The sequence below is a fragment of the Arachis ipaensis genome, chromosome B10 (assembly GCF_059453495.1).
Source record: "Arachis ipaensis isolate K30076 ecotype BB chromosome B10, ASM5945349v1, whole genome shotgun sequence".
Classification (NCBI taxonomy): Eukaryota; Viridiplantae; Streptophyta; class Magnoliopsida; order Fabales; family Fabaceae; genus Arachis; species Arachis ipaensis.
The window spans coordinates 60,852,202-60,857,880 of NC_142435.1; the positions used below are offsets into that span (position 1 = coordinate 60,852,202).

Below are 5,679 nucleotides of genomic sequence, written 5' to 3' on the forward strand. Positions count from 1 at the left end.
CCTTTCTGGTGTTAAACGTCAGTCTGGTGCCCATTTCTGGCGTTAAACGCCTATAATAGTGCCAGACTGGGCGTTTAACGCCCATTCTGCTACCCTTACTGGCGTTTAAATGCCACTAAACTTCTCCTCTAGGGTGTGCTATTTCTAATACTATTTTTCATTCTGTTTTTTCTTTTTCAGTTGTTTTTGTGACTTCACATGATCATCAACCTACAGAAAACGTAAAATAACAATGGAAAATAGAAATTTAACATAGATAAGTAAAAATTGGTTTGCCTCCCAACAAGTGCTTCTTTAATGTCAATAGGTTGACAGTGAGCTCTCATGGAGCCTCACAGATGTTCAGTGCATGATGATGGCCTCCCAACACGAAACTTAGAGTTTGAATGTGGGGGCTCTATTGGACTCTGCATTGAGAGAAGCTTTTCCCGCTTCCTCTCCATGGTTACAGAGAGGGATCCTTGAGCCTTAAACACAAGGTGGTCCTCATTCACTTGAAGGACTAACTCTCCTCTGTCAACATCAATCACAGCTTTTGCTGTGGCTAGGAAGGGTCTACCAAGGATGATGGATTCATCCATACTCTTCTCAGTGTCTAGGATTATGAAATCAGTAGGGATGTAGTGGCCTTCAACCTTTACCAGAACATCCTCTACAAGTCCATAAGCCTATTTCCTTGAATTGTCTGCCATCTTTAGTGAGATTCTTGCAGCTTGTACCTCAAGGATCCCTAGCTTCTCCATTACAGAGAGTGGCATGAGGTTTATACTTGACCCCAGGTCACACAGAGCCTTCTCAAAGGTCATGGTGCCTATGGTACAAGGTCTTGAGAATTTTCCAGGATCCTATCTCTTCTGAGGTAATCTCTGCCTAGTCAAGTCATCCAGTTCTTTGTTGAGCAAGGGGGTTCATCCTCGCAAGTCTCATTACCAAATAACTTGGTATTTAGCTTCATGATTGCTCCAAGGTACTTAGCAACTTGCTCTTCAGTAACATCTTCATCCTCTTCAGAGGAAGAATACTCATTAGAGCTCATGAATGGCAGAAGTAAATTCAATGGAATTTCTATGGTCTCTGTATGAGCCTCAGATTCCCATGGTTCCTCATTAGGGAACTCCTTGGAGGCCAGTGGACGTCCATTAAGGTCTTCCTCAGTGGAAATCTCTGTATTTCCCTCCTCTAAGCATTCGGCCATGTGGGACGTGTTTATGGCCTTGCATTCTCTCTTTAGGTTCTCTTCTGTATTGCTTGGGAGAGAACTAAGAGGGAGTTCAATAAGTTTCTTACTCAGTTGACCCACTTATGCCTCCAAATTTCTAATAGAGGACCTTGTTTCAGTCATAAAACTTAGAGTGGTCTTAGATAGATCAGAGACTACAGTTGCTAAGTCAGAGTGGCTCTGCTTAAAATTCTCTGTCTGTTGCTGAGAAGATGATGGAAAAGGCTTGCTATTGCTAAACCTATTTCTTCCACCATTACTGTTATTGAAGCCTTGTTGAGGCCTCTATTGTTCCTTCCATGAGAGATTTGGATGATTTCTCCATGAAGGATTATAGGTGTTTCCATAGGGTTCTCCCATGTAATACACCTCTTCCATTGCTGGGTTCTCAGGATCATAAGCTTCTTCTTCAGAAGGTGCTTCTTTAGTACTGCCTGTTGCTGCTTGCATTCTAGATAGACTCTGAGAAATCATATTGACTTGCTGAGTCAATATTTTATTCTGAGCCAATATGGCATTCAGAGTATCAATCTCAAGAACTCTTTTCTTCTGATTTGTCCTATTATTCACAGGATTCCTTTCAGAAGTGTACATGAATTTGTTATTTGAAACCATTTCAATGTGTTCCTGAGCTTCTGCAGGCATCTTCTTCAGATGAAGAGATCCTCCAGCAGAGCTGTCCAATGACATCTTGGACAGTTCAGACAGACCATCATAGAAGATACCTATGATGCTCTATTCTGAAAGCATGTCAGAAGGACACCTTCTGATCAATTGCTTGTATCTTTCCCAAGCTTCATAGAGGGATTCACCTTCCTTCTGTCTGAAGGTCTGAACTTTCACTCTAAGCTTACTCAATTTTTGTGGAAAGAATTTGGCCAGAAAAGCGCTGACCAGCTTTTCCCAAGAGTTTAGGCTTTCCTTAGGTTGTGAATCCAACCATATTCTAGCTTTGTCTCTTAGAGGAAAGGGAAAAAGCATAAGCCTGTAGACCTCGGGATCAACCCCATTGGTCTTGACAGTGTCATAGATTTACAAAAATTCAGCCAAAATCTGATGAGGATCTTCCAATGGAAGTCCACAAAACTTGCAATTCTGTTGCATGAGAGAAACTAATTGAGGCTTAAGCTCAATGTTATTTGCTCCAATGGCAGGGATAGAGATGCTTCTCCCATAGAAGTCGAGAGTAGGTGCAGTAAAGTCACCAAGCACCTTCCTTGCATTGTTGGCATTGTTGTTGTTTTCGGCTGCCATGGCTTTTTCTTGTCTGAAAATTTCTATTAGGTCCTCTCCCGAGAGTTATGCTTTAGCTTCTCTTAGCTTTCTCTTCAAGGTCCTTTCAGGTTCAGGATCAGCTTCAACTAGAATGCCTTTGTCCTCGCTCCTGCTCATATGAAAGAAAGGAGAAGAAAGTATGGAATCCTCTATGTCACAGTATAGAGATTCCTTGAGGTGTTAGAGGAAAAGAAGAATAGAAGGAGGAGGTAGAGAGGAGAGAATTTGAACGTATCAAGAGGGAGAGAGTTCGAATTGCACATTGAAGAGGAGTGTTAGTCCCTTAAATAGAAGGATGTGAGAAGGGGGGAAGAATTTTTGAAAAAAAAATTTTTTTAATTAAAAGAAATTTTGAAAAATTGGTTGATGATTTTTGAAAATTAAAATTGAGAAAGTAGTTAAGTGATTTTGAAAAAGATTTTGAAATTAGGATTCAAAAAGATATGATTGAAAGTCTTTTTTTTGAAAAAGTGTGGTTGAGATTATATATGATTGAGAAAATATGGTTTTAAAAAGATATGATTGACAAACAATTAAAAAGATTTGATTTTTAAAATTAATGACTTGGTTAACAAGTAATTTAAAATATATGATTCTAAAATTCAATTATTTAACCTTTCTTAACAAGGAAGAAATTTTTTAATCAAATCACTAATTGTTAGCAAGGATTTTCGAAAATAAAAAAAAATGCAAAGGATTTGATTTTGAAAAGATATAATTGAAAAGATATGATTCGAAAAAGATTTGATTTTGAAAAATTATGAAAATTTTAAAAAGATTTGAATTAAAAACAAAATCTTCCCTCCTGTGCCCTCCTGGCGTTAAACGCCCAAAATACTACCTTTTTGGGCGTTTAACGCCCAGCCAGGGCGTTTAAACGCAAGTTTCCTAGCTTTTTCTGTCTAATTCCTCTGCTGCATGTTCTGAATCTTCAATCCTTTGTATTATTGACTTGAAAAGACATCATTTTGAAATTTTTTTTGAATTTTTTAATGATGAGATAGAAAAACAACAGATTGAACTAAACATGGAAAATCATGATCAAAACAAATTATGCATGCAAGACATCAAACTTAGAAATTTTCATATTAGAGACATTAACAAATTGAGAATACATATGAAAAATAACAAAACACACAAAACAAGAGAAATTAAAGATCAGAGCAAGGAAATCATCAAGAACAACTTGAAGATTAATGAAGAACAAAATTCATACAATCGAAAAATGCAGGGAATTAAATAAAATATGCAGGACACCAAACTTAAAAATTGACACTAGACTTAAACAAGAAACACAGATTATTTTTTTATTTTCATGGTTTTATCAACTTTTTTTCGAAAATTATTTGGAAAAAGGAAATAAGGAATTCAAAATTCTTAATGAGAATTCCAGGAATCATGCAATGTTAGTCTAAAACTCCGGTCCATAAATTAGACATGGCTCGCTAGCTAGCTAAGCTTTCAGTGAAAGCTTCGGTTCAAAACACTAGACATGGCCAATGGCCAGCCAAGCTTTAGCAGATCATTACATTCAACAGCAAGATTGATAGAAATCAACAAGCTTTTGTGATGATAAGTTGAAACCTCGGTCCAAAAGATTAGACATGGCTTCACAGCCAGCCAGACTTCAACAAATCATCTTGAAACTCTAGAATTCATTCTTAAAAATTCTGAAGAAAATTTTCTTCGTAAATAAAAAAAATAAAAGCTTAAAATAAAATAAAATTACCTAATCTGAGCAACAAGATGAACCATCAGTTGTCCAAACTCGAACAATCCTCGGCAACGGCGCCAAAAACTTTGTACGCACTAATGTAATCTCAATTATTTTTCACAACTCCGCTCAAATAACCAGAAAGTGCACTGGGTCGTCCAAGTAATGAACCTTATGTGTGTAAGGGTCGATCCCACGGAGATTGTCGGCTTGAAGCAAGCTATGGTCATCTTGTAACTCTCAGTCAGGCATATTCAAATGGTTATGGGATTTTTATAATTAAATATAAATAAAATATAAAATAGGATAGAAATAGTTATGTAATTCATTGGTGGGAATTTCAGATAAGCGTATTGATGTGTATTTTTTGAAAACGAATTCCAAACACACAAATCTAATCGGCAAGTGTACCGGGTCGCATCAAATAATAATAACTCACATGAGTAAGGTCGATCCCACAGGGATTGAAGGATTGAGCAATTTTAGTTTAGTGGTTGATTTAGTCAAGCGAATCAAGTATTGGTTGAGTGATTTGTGCTTTGCAGAAACTAAATTGCTTGAAATGTAAAGGGAGAGGGGTAAAGTGCAGTAAATTAAAGAGCAAGAAAGTAAAGAAGCAGAATCTTAAAGTTCAAGTAATGTAAATTGCAGAAACTTAGATTGCAAGAAATGTAAATGGCTGAAGCTTAAAGTGCAAGAAATGTAAATTGCTTGAATCATAAAAGGAATTGGGAATTGGGATTGCAGAATCTAAACAAGCAAAATTAAATTGCATCAAACAGCAAAGCAAAAGATGAATTGAATTGAAATGGGTCTCAAACAAAAGAGTAAAAATGCTTTGAGAATTGTAAAGACAAAAAGGCAGTGCTTAATTTGCAGCAATGTAAAAGAGATTGAAGATCCCAGGAGTGGAAGAGACTAGATAACGAGTCTAGATCTCAAATCTTTCCTTGATCTAACAAGAACAATTGCAAAAGAAACAAAGTAAAGTAAATTGCAGAGAGAGTAGAAGATGAAGCAGTAAATGGAAATTGGAATTTAATTACGAAGAAAATTAAATAAGATCTTAAGGTGAGATTGAAACAGAAGTTTTTCAATTCTCTACCCAAGATTCAAAGCAAGAAAATTAAAGAGTGCTCAAGCAAGAACCAAGAAGAAGAGAGATCAATTTTCCTTCCAAGTTCTCAGAAATACAAATTCAAAGTAAAAAAGCTCAAAATTGAAATGAAAGCTCAAAAGGAAAATTCAAGGTAAAGTCTAGATGTACTAATTACATCAAACTAACTCCTATTTATACACTTTCTATTCTTGGATATTGGAATTTGGATGGGCTTTTGATTTGGTGAAGAAATGAATTAAGTTGGATTTTTTATTGAATTTCAGCCCATGAAGAAATTTGCTTCCAGGGGGATGCTCAGTTCACAAAGTGAGCTTAGCTTTGTGACTTAGTGTGGGGAGGTCTTGGTAGCGT

At 36.5% G+C, this 5,679-nt stretch overlaps 1 non-coding gene across 1 annotated transcript; it reads left to right on the top strand.

Moving 5' to 3' along the window:
- Nucleotides 1-1,963: 1,963 nt before the first annotated feature.
- LOC148580241 (small nucleolar RNA R71) lies at nt 1,964-2,071 on the top strand. The gene has a single exon (XR_015896825.1). It is a non-coding gene; the product is annotated as a small nucleolar RNA R71 (small nucleolar RNA).
- The last annotated feature ends 3,608 nt before the right edge of the window (nt 2,072-5,679 follow it).